Genomic DNA, 6,225 nt, shown 5'->3' with positions numbered 1-6,225 from the left:
GGATCCTCTGAGGAGCAACTAGACAATACCTAGGTAGAAAGTGTGTTCAGTCGATCAGTCGATACTTTTACTCATGAGGATGGATTCTTAAGGAACCCCTACCCAGGTTTAGAGACAGACAAGAGGATGCAATGCCACATCCTTATTTAATGAGACATTCTGAAGTAATGCATGGAAGAACCAGAACCATATTTATCAATCACATAAACCTCAGACCTGATGGTAGGCAACAACAATAAAAATAAGAAATGATATTAACATGATGTCAATAAAATTTTCACAGATGTTAATAACAGATACTGTTGGGAAATGCATGCATATGTAGTCAGGGTTCAGAGGGAATAAGACAACAGTCAGCTCTTTTCACTGAGGAGCAACTGAGAACATATAAAAAGCCAGCAACTGTTTTGCTAACACTAAAATCCATAAACTGGTGATAGGTCTATGGGTGCTTGTTTTGTTATTCTGTAAGCTTGTATATATGGTTGAACATTTTCACAATACATCAAAAACTGGTAAACACACGTATGAGACAAACAACAGAACAAAATAAACCAGGAGGACCTCATCACACCAACCTTTGTAGGGTGTGGAAAGGAAAGAGCATAGAACCAGCCAAGGAACAGAAACCACAAAGCAGAAAACCTAAACCACATCCATCTTACCTACAAACATTAGTGTGTAATTAAGTGGATGAAATAGTAGAAAGAAATGAGAGTTTCCCTAAGTGGTGTTGGGACAACTGGGTAGCTATTTTCAGATCACCACCATCCAAAATAACTTTCACAAAGACTAAGGATATCTAAGTGCCAAATCCCTAACCATAGTCTGACAAAGTTTGGTCAATCTCATTATAAACTTTGACACCAAATCCACAATTTTGGAAATAGAAAGGTCAATGAACTTTGCCTACATCAATGCACTTCACAAATGAAAACGTAAACAGATATTAAGTGTATTTTTCAGGGAAAGGTATCCTAGGCTACATGAAACCCTGTCTCAAAAAAATTACACACACACACACACACACACACACACACAGGCACACACATAGTATATATATTTTAAAAGTGAAAATTATAAGTGTGTAATTTTTAAGTACTAGGAAAAACATTTAAAAAGAAAAAATCACAAGTTATATGTATGTAAAATGTTCAATGACAGGGATTAAGGAAAACCTAAAGAAAATAAAGTATATCTTCTTTAACAAATGATAAAATAATGATATTTATTTTAAAGAAATAATCACTTTCATTTTTTAGAGGAAGGACCCCAAATTGGCTTATGATTTTTTGAAGCATTGTCAGTAATAAAAACCCCCTAAGATATGTGTGAGGTTTGGCCTCCTCTAATTAATTTCCTAAGAAAATAATAGAAACATTAAGCAAGTATTAAATATTAGCATCAAAATCAGGCTTTTAAAATTGAAATATTGAAATACATCTAAGTGAGATATAAATCAAAAGAATGTGGTATATTTATATGGGACTGTTATTTCTTTATTAAAACGTATTGTCCTTGAAAGATACGGTCAATGTATTCATTTTGCTAGTATACATTTTCTAAGGAATTTTGATAAAATGAAGATGTGTGTTCTAAAGTTTTAAAAACAAAAAGTAATATCTATCAATTTGATTTTAAGCCCTTTTTAGGTTTTGAAATTATGAAATTAAAGTGTCTCGAGATACTTCAGGGACATGAAACTGGTTTCTACCATTAGAAATTAAATACTGACTTTATCATATATTCTATATCTCAAAATGAAACTCACAATTTCTGCATGCTATTATTACTATTATTACATAATTAACAAGGAAAACACCTACATAGTAAGAGTTTAAGGGAAAAAAAACCCCACAATTTCAGACAGTATGTTTGAGTAAACTAAGAACCTATGACTTGGTTTGTGCGTTGGGAAAGAAGGTTCCAGATCCGCCTGAGGTGAAGGTGCACCGTGAGCAAGTCAGAAAGGCTGAAGGAGGTACCCTCTGTAGGAGATGAAATCTGCCCTGCCTCTCCCTCCAGAAGGCAATCTTAAATAAGTATGTACAACATGACTTGATATCTACATGAATTTTCACTCCCTGAGCATATACCAACTCTCATAGCCCAAGAGAGGATTCTGGGTAATAGAAAGAAATATATTTGGAGTGAAAAAGTAGATGATCAAGGGGCTGAGAGATGCCTCAGCAGTTAAAAACACTGGCTGCTCTTTCAGAGAACCCAGGTTCAATTCCCAGCACCTACATGGCATCTCACAACCATCTGTAACTCCAGTCCCCAGAGAATGTGTGTCTGTGCACCATGTGTATGCAGTGTCCACAGAGGCCAGAAAAAGGTGTATGCGCATGCGCCCGTGCACACAGACACACACATTCATGCAAATACTCATATATGTGAAACGGACAAAACAATCTCGGTGGCCTTGGGTGCTCATCTACTGAATACCACGTGATAGGACCTAGAAAAGCTCTACCGCTTATTAGATCATCAGATGGCATCTGTTACTCTCTAGCTCTGCCTTTACTTTGGTGACTTCCCTGTTGCTAAGCAAAGCCCCTGAGATGTGCATTGATGTCTCCTGCTCCTATGGGTCTTCTTTACTGGTATTGTGATGGGTTTGATTCCTCCAGTGAGTATAGATGGCTTCTGAAGGGTTGGCACGGAGAGAGTGAGGGACTGGATTGTTTTTTTCTCAGCTCACTGACTGTGATAGCCCACATTCTGCATTCTTTCTCTCCCGGATAGTCTCTGTGAATATTATTAGGAGATCTTTGTGCTCACAATGCAGAATCTTAAACGTAGAAATCAGTGATCAAAGGCGTCCATTCAGCTGATTCCTTCGTCATTTTAGAAGCAAACAATGATAAATATTCCCATTTACAAACACCCAAGGACAGAGATTGTAGTGTCCCAACGGCTGAAGAAGTTGTGTTCACACAGTGTTTGCAGGTATTTAGTGTTCTTCCTGGTTGGCTCTGAGCTACTCTTTGGCACCTTTAGAAATGATGGTTTCAGGGCAATCAGTGTCCCTCTGAGCCAGTGAAATAAACTAAGGGTCAGAGGCCCGTCTGCTTGAGGCCCTGTGGGTTGGAGGGACAATGGAAGGGGAAATTACCTCTGGACCAGGTTAGCATGGAAAGACCTCATTCTTCCCCCACAGCGGTGGATGGATGCTGTAGTGTTCTGCACTTCATTTCCTTTGAGCTCCTGCCCTCTCTCCTAATTCTGGCAAGTGCGTGAGTTTGGCGAGGAGGCTGGCAAGCATTTCCCAAGGCAGGAAAGGTTAAAGTATAGTGGAGGTTGTTTAGTGCAGAACTGTAAATATTTGTTGAAAGGTTTGTGGAGCTGCTTCTTTTGATACCTCTAATCCACCGAGACAGAAATAACTTCAAAGCCATGCCTAGTCTGCCTTGGTCCTGGACCAACGGAAAAGATCAGCTACTGCTGAAATGTTTTCACTCGCAGCCAGGCAGCCTGCCTTAGCAGGCGTTCTGGAGGATGAATCATGATTTAATTGTCTTTGGGCACTCGCACATCTGCTTGGGAACGTCTAGAGGGCAGAAGCTGAGCTGCCTGGATAACTGTGAAGGAACTTGAGTTTACACCGTTCCACGCTGTCAGCAGCGGAACGAAAAGTGAGGTTTATGACTGTTCAAAAGAATGGGCTGAGCCCGCTGGGCTGCTCAGTGCGGGGAGGCTTCCCTGGCTTGGCAGCTTGGAATAGAGGAAGAATAAGTATTTGGGCTTCACTAGTGGTTTTTAGAGTAGAAATTTCCAAATTGTCCTAGAGCCCTGAGCCCCTAAAGTTTTCTCAGACTGAAGAAAAAGAAAGGGTAGTACAATTTATTTTTAAATTGAAGGTAGGTGTAAGGAATTTGGATAGTATTTAAAAATATTTTAAATGTATTTGAACAATTTCAAAAGAATCCATTCCTTAATTTTCTGATATCTCCAAGGTATATTTTGATTTTTATTCCATTTATTTCCAGAACCAACAAAGAACACACAAAGTTAATGGGATTCATAGTTCTGTATCGGTAGAAGATAGATTTCAAAAATTTTTATCATGTGACATTAGTAAACATGATATAAAGTGAACAGAACTTTGTGAATATTTTACTGTTTACAACTTTAGTATCTTAACTTTATTTTTTGCTATTGTTACTCTTATTTCTTTAATGACGACTCGATCAATCACATGGATTGCTAGTTATAAACAAATTCTAATTCTACTGTATTAAATTCCATGTCACAACTAAAACATTGATATCAGTCAGCTTGACTTAGCAGTGGAAGAGCTCTGTCTGAGGTTGTCTTTGCTTTAGCCAATGCCCCTTGGATCTTAGGTTAGATTTGGAAGACTACCAGGGCCTCCCAGCTGCCTTTAGGCAGGATCTCCCACTATGCATTTTCCTTGGAGAGGGAGAAGGGAGGGAAATGGAGAAGAGAAACACACACACACAAAAAAAACAAAACAAAAAAACCAAACATTTTATTTGAAAAAATTTAAAAGATGTTGAAAAACAGAAGAATCTTGAGTAAAAATATTTATATGGAATGCTTGAAAAGGAATTTGACTATTCAAGGCTGGTTTATCCTTTTGATAAACAATGACATCTGGCCCTGTGCACTCAGTGATGACCTTTTCTCTACTACCATTGAATCGCTAACAAAAGCTATTACTAAGACTCTATGATATATATTTAGATTAATTTTATAATCCATAATAACCAGCTACTCAGTAATTTACTCATAAAATATTTATTAGGTCAGTATCTTAAAGAAGCATGCGTGCCGAGAATACACATTCAGGTTCTAGACTGATAGCGCTTGTGACGGGTACAGAGGGAAAGAAACACAATGGTGTCAGTATCTTTAGCTAGAAAGACTTGGTTCTTTTCTCTTTAACTAGGAGATGCATCTATTGAAAAAACTATTTGGAAGGACAATATGAGTAGTTACATTATTGTAGATATTCATTATGGTATAAAGAACCATATTAAAGCATAGTAATGTAGAACCAAAAATTGTTAATAATAATAATAACCATTATTATTATTGTTAGATGTCCCCGCTCAGCTTAGAACAGACTACACCAGACCAAATGGTTCCAAGTGGGGTTTATTCAGGAGATAGGGCAAAGATGGTGGGGGGAGAGAAGTAGAAGAAGAAGATGGAAGAAGAGAGAAAGAAGAGAGGGAGAAGAGAGGAAGAAGAGAGAGAGGTCAGGGGGTTCTGCCTGTTTTATATGGGCAGTGACGTAGCCTCTCCCAGTTAAATGTGAGGTAGCCAGGTGGATTCTGGGAATGCATGGCAGTTGCCTTGACAACAATGCAGGGGTCACCTAGATGTGATGTCACTGGGTTTGGAGCCTGATAGCAACAATTATCTCATGAGTTTTAAATGTTAATGGGGCTTGGATGCACAGCTTTCTCAAGATCTCAAAACTAATTTCAGCTGGTTGGTGGCTGAGGCTGGGGCTGTCTGACAGAATTACTGGCCTCCCTCACACAGTTAGCATTTGATGTTTGTTGATGTTGTGATGCACAGATGGGAATGTTCAGCAGATTGCCATGAGTCTTGAGTTTCTCAAGACATGAAGAGTCCACCAAAGTGGAAGCATTCTAGATTCTTCAGACCTTCAGCCTTGGAAATTCTGCAGCAGTGAAAACTTCCCCAGTAAACTCAGTAACAAGTCACACCAGATTGAATGGGGGAAGCCACTATCAAGAATGTGGATTCCAAGAGCTAGTTCACCCTGGAGGGAAGGGAGACTTGTTTGATGTTTGGAGACAAGTTACCACAAAACTCCTGCAAATACCTGGGATAATGGCTGGGGAGAGAGGGTGAGTGATTGATCCAGGATTTAGATGTGGAAGGCATGTCACATCTGAAATGGAAGGCAGACTTTTTTGAAGAGGAGAGACTCTCACAGTTACTCAGTGGATGAAAGCACTGAGCCAGCAGTCCATCTTCTAAGAGGCAGGAGGACGACACGAAGAAGGCCTGAAGTCGGGGCTAGCAATGCATGGGTGCATTACTCATGAAAAGCACTTTCAGATTTAAATGTGTCAGAAAGCCTGGGAAGAAACAGAGCTAAGAGATGTCTTTGTGACTTAACAGAAAAGCCACCGACTCCAAGTGTAATAGAACAAGGATGTGTTGGGAGTTTGGAGACAGAACAACAGAGTGTGTTTGAAAGGACTTCACAAATGAGATGAT

The sequence above is a fragment of the Arvicanthis niloticus genome, chromosome 11 (assembly GCF_011762505.2).
Source record: "Arvicanthis niloticus isolate mArvNil1 chromosome 11, mArvNil1.pat.X, whole genome shotgun sequence".
Lineage (NCBI taxonomy): Eukaryota > Metazoa > Chordata > Mammalia > Rodentia > Muridae > Arvicanthis > Arvicanthis niloticus.
Note: the sequence above shows the minus strand (reverse complement) of the source record.